Source organism: Phasianus colchicus, chromosome 3, assembly GCF_987193195.1.
Source record: "Phasianus colchicus chromosome 3, bPhaCol1.hap1.1, whole genome shotgun sequence".
NCBI classification, from domain to species: domain Eukaryota; kingdom Metazoa; phylum Chordata; class Aves; order Galliformes; family Phasianidae; genus Phasianus; species Phasianus colchicus.
The window spans coordinates 26,567,758-26,578,415 of record NC_143438.1 but is presented as its reverse complement, the minus strand read 5'-3'; positions in this window follow the sequence as shown (position 1 = coordinate 26,578,415).

Sequence of the window (10,658 nt, the reverse complement as noted above, 5' to 3'; positions counted from 1 at the left end):
AGTAGAAGTGGTTGATGACTGGGTTCTGGTTGTATTATAGCAGCAGCGGAGACCATACAGAGAGTCCCAGGGCTTTGATGTAAGGCTGCACACAACAGAGAAGACCAAAGAGGAATGAAGAACGAAGGAACAAGAGTACAAATTAAGAAGTAGCAGAGCAGATAGATTATTTATGCAGTACTGGTGCAAAACCACTGCTCAGTTCATCTGCTTTGCCAGTGTGGCTGTTTGTCAGCTAGAGGAAGAGGAAAACAATCAGAGCTTTCACCAAAATGGCTATGCAGGTCAAGACCACACAGTCTTGTGAACATTGCTGGTTTCTCACACTTCCCCTTTTTCCCTCTTCTTTCTCCTCTGACCATTTGTGACACCCACATGGTGTGCCTTGTCTCAGTTATAACTGGAAATGCTATTTACCGTAGATCTACACAGATCTTGCTGTGATTTATCTCACCCTGTTTTATAGTTGGCAACAATGCTGTAATTCAGTGTATTTATGCTTTCTGTCTCCAACTGGGTGTTGCTTCTGTGCGTCCAGCTGCAGAATGTGTCCTTTGAGAGAGGAATAACATTTCAAGTAATTTAGTTAGCCATTTTTACGAACGCTTTTTTGCTCTCTGCTAGAAAGAGGAAACGAGTATGTTTAGTTAGGCATTGTATAATTTGCAATCCCTAGTGGGAGTTACTGAAAATGTATAGAGAGATCTATCACGGGAAAGCTGGAAAGGTTTATTTTCCTTCTGAAAAGCTCTTGTCTCATCAGTACGGTAAAATACTGTTAAAAGCAGCATGAAGGTGTGGTGAAATCTTGGGGGGGGGGAATGTTTCTTTCTCTGCTGTGTTTCAACCTGTCTCATTTTTTCTGCCAGTGAGTTATTCTAAATCTTCCTGAGAACCATATCTTTAATATTTAATTAAAGGGTTTGCTAAAAGGAAGATAGTGGGTGGATTGCTACCACTTCCCTCAAACCTACTTATTATGTATCTTCTTAAATGTGCTTTAAATAGTTAGAGCAAACGTTGTTGCTAAAAATCAGAGTTACTTTCTGGCTGCAGGAGGTTCTTTGTATCACTCTGAGTCTCAGCGCTGTAGGAGAGGCAAATCAAAATGTGGAGTGCTTTGAAGCTGTAGCAGAAGGGGAGCAGAGTGATAAGCTACAGCAACAAATAGTCCAAGGAAGAAAGAAGCAAAAGTACACTGCACGAACTAGGACAGGATGAAGTTCCTGCCGCACCAAAAATAAAAATGTTCCTATTGAAGAGACAGCTTACAGCAGGAGCGACTTGTGCTAGGGGAAGTGCAGGGAAAAGGGAACAGCAGGGAGCACAGAAGCATTGTGCTGCTGACCGCGGAGGAAGGCAGATTGCTAGGAATGTAGGTAATTAAAAGATTTGGAAAGAGGGTTGAACTATTTTAAGGGAAAATACTGTATCGTTATTGTCTAGCTGTATCAGTAGTTTATGCCTCAGTGCTATTGCTGAAGAATAGATTTTAGTTTTTCTGTTCCCAACAAGCCAAAAAAAAAAAAAAAAAAAAAAAAAGATTTAGAATATCAGGAAAGGAAGGTGTGTGAGAGAAAGGAAGGGAGAGGGAGATAAATGTGAAGTGAGGAGAACATAATCAGACAGCTGAAACACCAGAAAGAAGCAGCGCGATCACAGAAGGGGATAAAATGAGGAATCGAGGGAGGAGAGCACAGCATGGTAGCAGGAGGCACCAGGCAGGGGTGTTGGACAGCCATTTACATAGGACCAACTAGCTTAGATGGGACCTACTGCAGGAGTTGACTGCAGATTTGGTCCTGGTGCCTTTATGTTGCAGGAACTTCAGTGAAAAAGATCCTGAAATGTCCTTTTTGTTTCCGTCTTAAAAAGTGCTGCCTATTTCCTCCTCACTCTATCTTCCTCCCGGCAACTGAGAAGGATTACAAGTTTTGGAGCTGTGGTGTGAAACTCGAATCGGGCCATCAGCTCACTTTCATGGCTGAAAAATAGATCAAGTGTCATTCCAGATCCTAAGCTTGGAGAGGCCAAAATCAAAATAGATTGCCAGTCTTCTGCTTTATCAAAGGTTCTTGGTAGTCAAGAAGTAGCAGCACTTCTTTTGCTGCTTCAATATTCCCACTCAGTCCATAAACTTCTCAGGGCTTCTTGGAAAATCAGCAGTCAACACAGGTCCTCCAGTTCTCATTAGACCAATTTAATCAAGGATATTATTTTCCATCTGCTGCCCCCAGAACAGATGATTAATTTGAACGTAGCATCTGGGGAGGTGTGAAATGACATTAGGAAATTGCTTCCTGTCTATTTTAGAATGTGTCCTTTTGGAAGACCTTCTTTAAGTCTGGAAAAGCTACTCAGCTGAATGCAGGCATGGGATGAAGAAAGCTTATGGTAAAGGGAGGAAGTTGGCTCTGAACATCTAAATGCTGAAGGATATCTACAAAGAGCAGAGCTGATGATTTATATGGGCACATGGTGCACATTAGGAATTTGTCCTAAGAGCTCTAAAACCAAACCACAACACTCAAAGACTTCTTGAACTTGCCTTATTTTCTCTCCCTAAGGCAGTTTCTCCATTCCAGACTGCACTTCAGTCCCAAGTTCAAAGAAAGATAGTAGGTATGGACTGTTTATTTGAAACTCTGACTCTATCATATAAAGAAGGAGCTCAATTAATTCTCTTTGTCCTAAGCAGATCTTATTTAAGATCTTAAAATGGACCTTCTTGTATAAATATCATAGTTGGGACAAAGACTTTCTAATATGACAAATCCAGGTGATATGACTGTATTATACATATGTGGTTTTAGAAAACTCCACTGAGATGGCTGAATATGAATGCATTTTTCTTGTTGGGGATGGTTTTAGAGAATGGCTGTCTTCCAGCTGAATGCTGGGCTGTGGAGTTTTATGGGTGTTCTGAGGATTTACTTTTTAGTGAGTGATATGTGGGCAGGTGTGATGCATGCTTAGGGACTTGAAGGCCTAGCTGTCTGACATTGGGAAGCATTTGCGTAGTCAGCGTGAAAGGTCTGACCCTTCCACACAGTAGGTGAATGCTGGTGAAGGAAGGTCCCTCTCAAAGTGTACAATGAATTACACTAACAGAATTAAGCAGGCCAACCTGCCAGCACAGTGGAATTTTCCAGTGTTCTGTTCCCCCAGCAGCCAGACAAGCACCAACCTATATTAGATGATTTCTGCTACGCACAGCACATTTCAGAAGATGGCAGCCAGTAGAGATGCTGAAGAAAAGCTCCTGGACACGTATCTTCTCCAGCCTTTCCGTCTGGGTGAGCAGGCCTCTGAGCCTATCCAGGCAATGTGCATTCTGCTTTATATCCATACACCAATCTTGCAAATACTTTTCAAGCATCTACATTAGCTGAATTGAGCCAAAGTGTTCAGTGCATTCCTGACCTGGGTTCTGCTCCGAAGAGCAGATGGGTTACTAAATTTGCACCGGAGGTTTTTGTGCAAGTTAGTGACACATTTTAAAGTTTTGCTCTGCTCACTCTGAAGAATAAAGTGGCTGTCAAAGTAGGTCTGAGGACAAATAGGTTGAAAGTGAGTCAGCTGCTATTATCAGCACAACTGCACCAGAGAGGCGGTTTCATTTTGTACATGAAAGGCTAGAGGTGAGGGACAGCCGCAAGAGCAGCCAGTAGGGACACTGCAAGAAGTTAGAAAGGCAGAGTTGCCTCCCTTTTTTCCCTACTGTATTACTGACTATTTAATTACATTCTCTTGAACTGAAATTGCTCTACTTTGCAAATGTTACCTCTCTGTAAATTTCTTCAGAATTTTACTAATATGCTAAGGGAACATTAAAACAAGGTCGATTGACGTTTAAAACCTGCCTTTCGTTCTAGAAGCATGCAAATGCCATGCTGACACCTGTCATATTCCACCAACAGCTTCCTCACGCTAGCATCTTGGACAAATCGGTGATGACGGTAGTTAACACACAAAAATAGAAACTGCAATTTGGGTGTCTGAATTGGTCTTTTCCTGATTGCTTTGTCTTTCAGTTTGATTGACTTCAGAACAGAATGTCAAGATAACAGCAGTGGAACTGCCATAGTGTTATTTGTTTATTTATAACAGCTCCTTTTGTTCATGCTGCTAAATAAAGTGGTGATAAATATTCATTGCAGTTGTGTTTCACCAAACAGGAATTGAGAGATAACTCCTCACACTCAGAAAACGTTGCATTTTATAGTAAGTGTTTGCCACCACACTTAGCATGCATTGTCTTTTGTTGTCAAATACTCGTGTTTTCTTACCCAGTGACCTCATGTGTTTTAAATTACATTGATTTACTAACAGAAATACTTGAAGTATGTCTCAGTTCTCCTCGCAAAATCAATGAAACGTAACTGAGCCAAATCTAATTGTCTGCATGATTTAGAAGAGTTCTTCACTTGCCATTTGCATAAGAAAGATTCATAGACTTTTGCCAAATATTCCCCTTCTGAAGTTTCTCATCACAACCCAGAATTCAGCACAGAAATCCATGCTTTCGCAAGTTACCACACATCTTGGGAATGAAAGCCCTAGGAGGAATTTGAGCCATTTCCTCATTGCTGTTGGTACTGTTTCTATCATCATCTGTGTGCTGATGGTACAAACCTCATATGGGGGGTGATTTTGTTACTAAATATAATTATTACATAAATATAATTTTGTAGTATGCTAATAGAATTTATGGTGATCTTATCAAATTTGGATGATTAACATTCTGGAAGGCAAAGCTCAGTTCAGAGGGACCTGAACAAACTGAAGGAATGGGCCAACTTCATGAAATTTGACAACAGGAGCTAAGTCCTGCAGTTTTGGAATGGAGCCATCCAATTGATCAGTGCAAGCTGGGGACTCTCTGGCTAGCTCCCACTTTAAAGATTTAGAGACACTGGCGGGCAGCAAATTTGCAAGGGATCAATAGTGTGCCCTTATGTGAATGAGGGCATAGCCAAATGATCAAAAGAAGCAGTTCCTTTCCTTTGTTCATCATTTATGAGCTGACATCTAGAATACTGTCTCCAGTTTGGGCCCCCTAGAACAAGGCACTTTTTGACTAACTGGAGGGAATCCAGTGGAGAGGCAACAAGATGGTTAGAGGTCTGAAGCTTGTGAGGTGGGGAAATAGACTGAGAGAGAAGGTTCTGCTCATCCAGGAAGCAGAAGGCTGAGGAAAGTCATACTGCAGCCCTTCACTGCCTAGAAGGGGATAACAAGGTAGATGGAGCCATGCTCTTCTCTGAGATGGAGAACAAAAGAGCAAGAGGCAGCAGATATGGGTAGAAATAGTAGGAATGAAGCAGAGTTCTAGCTGGATGGAGTAAGTTGCCCAGAAGTAATGGAATGTCTGTTGTGGGAGATTTTGGGGCATCAGCTTGACAATGCCCTGAGTAACCTGATTCAGCTTTGAATTTAGCCCCACTTGAAGCAGGAGTTTGGACTAGAGAGCTCCGTAGGTTCTTCACAAACTAAATGTTTCTATGATTCTGTAATATTATTAATTTTGCTGTTCAGAGGTATTGGGCAAACAAATTGCATGGCAGAAAATATGTCTGTCCTGTATTGCTCTACCTAAAGCTGCCAGCTATGCAACTTCAGGTCACTTTCAGTAGGCTGCCTTATTTACAACTCACTGAATTAAATGATTATAATAGTGATAAATAGCATTTTCCATCCTGTTATGCTTGAGAAATAATTTGTCAACCATAATAAAAAAACACAGCTGAGTATAAATGAAAGGAAGCTGAAAACTTGCATACAAGCAAATTCAAAAATTAATTATGCTGGCACAAATGAAAGGAAAACACCTGGTGATTTGTGAATTACCACATTAGCACATGCTTTTTCCTGAAGTTGCAGAAGTACTTCATGCTATGTGACCTCCTTGATAGTTAGAAGGTTGGAAGGAGGGTAAACAAGCAGAAGGTGCTGCATATGGTATCATAAAAGCAGAAGATGAGTCAGCTACTTCTCCACTCCATGCATTCTCATTTACCCAGAAGCAATCAAGCAGCACAGTTCTTCAGGCTTCCTACCTTCTTCTCTCGGGAGAGGAACCTCCAGGAAGAGCCAGCTGTTTGTGGCTAAGTACCATGCAAGGCTAAAAGATGTCGGTAGAGAATACAAAGGGAAACATGCAAAGCAGACTTGGAGCTTACAGATGGCATCTTCTGTGGGGAAATTTTCTAAATTCTAATAAGCAGGTTACCATACTTGAGGTTGCCTGATGTTGCAAGGCTTTCATGATTGCTAAGGTGAAACATTCCTAAGGCCTAAGCCTCTGTCATTGGTGTTGCCCTTGTTTTATAACCTGCACCCTGTAAAACTTTGCAGATACATGTTTGAGGCAAAACAAAACAAATGGAAGGAGATTTTGCTGGCATTTCTGACAGGGATTTCCACCTGGAATGTGTCATAGCGTGGCACATCTACTTGTAACAACTTCACATCATTCTGCTGCACAACACATCCCAGTGTGGTTACTATACACGGTTCCCCTGCCCACTTGGTCAAAAAAGAGCAATGTAGGGACGCAGACTTGTCTTTCCTGTTCCCTGGTGTGCTCTGCATGGCTGTTCCCAGACGAGAAAGCTTTCTGTGGAAGCATTTATTTTGACACCAGTTCTGAGATGAACTTGTGTTGTCAAGTGCCCCTCCCTCACAAACACTTGGAAAAAACAAAGGGACTGAACAAAGAACCAATGTATTCGAAGTGACTGGCCCTAGAGCACAGCTGTTAACACTGCAACAGTGAGTAATGTTGTGATTCAGCGATGTCCTACTGGGAGCGAAATGGAAGAACACTGGAAGCGCAGTTGGTTTGGACATTAAGCATTGCACAAGCAGGTCTGCTCCTTTATGAGAGCACAACTGGTGCCCGCCCTGTACATGGTTTCTTGCAAGGAAGGTGTGTGGAGTTGCTTGCCTCCTCTCCATCACTAACTCTTGGCTTGACCTTTTGGCCAGCTGCTCTACAAGCACTCAGTTATTATTCCCAATGTGTGTTTGTGTTATATATACAGGGGAAACCTGGACCCAAATCAAGACCAAAGCTGAAACAAACCATTCTGTTATTCTTTCCACTGTAATACCCATAAGGCTTTCAAAACTGACACACAACTACGTGTACATTTTCTGCAGTATTTGAGACAACTTTATCTCAAAGCCATTTCTGCTTCTTTCTGTACTGGCAGAAGTTCACTCATCTGAAGAGAGAACGTATTTCTTGATGTGAATTCCACTGGCAGATGATGTGATCAGGTTGTTGTCTGCTCAATAAATCATGCACCAGTTCTCAAAGAGAGAAAGTTGGACACTGCCCATAATAGCCATGGCAAATTCTGATGCAAGAAAATGGGTATGTATGGTGAGGGTCCACCATGGTGAAGGTGGTGAAGGAGGCACCAGGGACAGCGTCCACAACATCGTAAATCATGGCAGGTTATTGTGGTCCTGGGAGAGCTTACGGTTTCACTGGAAGGAAGGAAAAATACTGAAGTTATTGAGGCCTCCTGAGGCACAAACTTCAGATTATCCTGTTCATTTCTTTGGAAAGCTACTGATGGGAGAACATGAACTTCCGGTAGGTAAGCAAATCAGACTGGGAAAGATGGGAAGTCAGATGCCTAGAAATTTAAAAGATTAACAGGAAATTCTAGTTTGTACCTTTCTCCTACGTTACTTCACATGTCTGGAGCAGCCAATGTGTAATGCACCTTTCTACCTTTTCAGCCTTTTCCCAAGAGATTTTGGAATATGTCTGAATCGCACCCAAGGGACCTTGTCACTGACACCATCAGGGGCCACTGTGAACTCCTTTTAAATGAAAAAATGGCAAGTTTTGGTAGGAGGGAAAGCATTCATAAACGTTTGTATTCCCTCCATCCCTGGCTAGGCAGGAATCTGTAAATTTGTCTGACTCACTCCTGCTTTGCATAGCTGCACCTGGTTATGTGTGTTTCTAGGTAAGTTTTGTACAACATACCGGCTGGAAAGAAAGTGGGAAGCTGTCTGTGTAACAAGTAATTGAAGTGTGCTTAACTTAATGAGCACAAATATACATTGCTTTTGCCTTTGCATGAATCAAAGAGCAGACAGCACTGATTTACAGTGTGGTCATACCATCTCTGTCATTGAAATTAATTGTAGGGAATAAATAACCTATTCAAGACACTTCTTTCAAGTGTTCTGAGATTTTGTTATGTGGTGTGTAACAGAAGAAAAATTAAAAAGGTATTCTGTTTATCAACACCTACATTCTTTTGTCCTCTAATACTGATGCTATAAAGCAAATGATGAAACCTTAAGTATACTCATTACCTCATGAAGTTCAACAGCTAGCAAAGCCAGCTTCCTATGAACAAGGCCAAGCAACAGCAAGTTGTTTTGTTTTGTTTAAATCTTTTTTCAAGATTTTTCTCTGCAAGAGAAAAAAACAGTAGCTTTACTCCCTTTATCTAACTGAAGAATACTTCCAGAAGCTCCTTAAGAATGCCCTTAACTTCTCAGAGGCCAGATTTATGCTAAAGGAAAACAGTCTTTAAGGACATTGTCTCCACCCCCCATAGTCCTTTCCTGCCATGGGCTCCCTGTCACACACAGACAGACCAAGAACGCCAGAGCTCCATGAGTGACAACGCTGGCAAAGTTGAGTCAACATCAGTAATGTAAGAGGTTGATTCAAGTCAAAATGTAATTCCGTGTAGGTATTAATTCAATTAAATTATTTCAATCTGGAATAGAAACATTGAGATATCTTTGGTGGAATCCACTCACTTGTAAGAAGATATGAAGTCTTACATTGTCCTCAGGAGGAAATAAGCGATAGGAAATTGTTTTACTATTTCACAGTTCCCTGACCAGAGAGACCTCTCATCTAAGAGCTATATATTGAAAAGAGGTTTATTCTTCCCAGATCAATCATCCGCTGCTCCTTATGGATAAAGCAACCAGATTGCTTGTGGTGAGGCAGAAATGGAGGGAGGAGAATAGGACAGGGTAAGGGAAGAAGGAAAGCAAAGTTACACCAGCTGAGATTTATGTTCTAGACTGATCGAGCCAAAAGGAGCAAATTCAGAAGGCCAGCTGGCAAGAAAATGCACTCCACTGAGACAGACAAGCACCTTCACATCCCTCCTTCTGTACTCTCTCTGTTTTCCACTTTCTATCAGTAAGGCAAAAATCCAATGTAGTGACTCACACAATTAAACCTCAAATCATAGGAAAAAGCCCCACCCTCCCTTCCTCAGTCTCTTACTTTCTAAGCAACAGAACACTTTGAATTGGACTAGAGAAGTTACTTAAAAAAAGTTTTCCCTCTTCTTCCATCTTTAAGGTCAAAAGTGATTAAAAATAAAATGAAACATTTTATCAACATTAGGCAACTCCTCGAGTAGAGGTCCAGGTTGGATACCAGGAAGAATGTATTCTCAGAAAGGGTGGTGAGGCTGTGGCACAGGCTGTCTAGGAAAGTGGTGGAGCCACCGTCCCTAGAGGTGTTCAGGAAATGTGTAGATGTGGCACTGAGGGACATGGTTGGTGAGCATGGAGGGGATGTGCTGATGGTAGGATTAGATGATCTTGGAGGTCTTTTCCAACCCTAATGATTCTGCTTAAATAAAAATAACCTTTAATGTAGTGTAAAGGGATCCAGATAATTCAGAAAGTAGAAGGTGGCCCTGTGGAAACCAATTGGGTTAACTACGGACTGCCATGAGACACAGTGTATGGGATGCAGTGGCTTTCCCATCTCTCTCTGAATGAGTGTGTGCAGTGCCTCAGAGCCATGTGCACCCTAAGAAGCCAGGGATAACCAGAGATGAGGATAACCCTCATCCTTTGCAGGAAGCTCTGATTTTGTCTGTTACTTCACTTAATTCCAATGGAAATTTTATCATGCTTAATGCTTGTCAAAAATGCTGGCATTCATACTGTGTGCTATGTGTGGGGCAGCTTCTGTTGGTCACTGACTTTATTGCTAGGATATTCAACAGCTCTGAACATGCTGTAAAAATATACAGGAAGATACACTGCTTTTCCAAAAGAATGTCTGACAATATTCATATATTGTACCTCATAATCTTTCAATATTGCTTGCAAATTCCATTCTCTGTTCTTGATGTGCTGTGAAAACAACTGTTTCATCTTGTGCTAGGCAAGATGTGAAGCAGGCATCTGTTTTGTATTTTTTATATAAGATAGAAATGTCGAGGATCAGTACATTGTGCAGCTGGATGAGACAGCCATCAAAGTGTATCCCAGTGGCTCAGAGGAGAGCACAAGACTGGTCCTAGGGGTCAGAAAGATTCTGGCTGGAGTGAGGTTATCTACCTCAGCCTCTTACTGAGAGAAAGGCCAGCTCTGAAATCAGATCGGGCTGCTCAGTGCACTGTCCAGGTAAGTCCTGAATATCTCAGGAGGTGGACACCTCACCACATCTCTGGGTTTGTGTATGGAAGTGCCTGTGTCTCACTGTAGATACAGTATTATCCAGTTTAAAATTCTGAAGTGCTTAAAAAGTTTGCTGCTTTCTCCCCAGCACTCCTTCCTTTGCAGTGAATATGGAGGACCATTCGATACAACATCATCATTTATTTGTCTTTCATCACGCTCTTCTTCATCAAACTGCTTTGTGG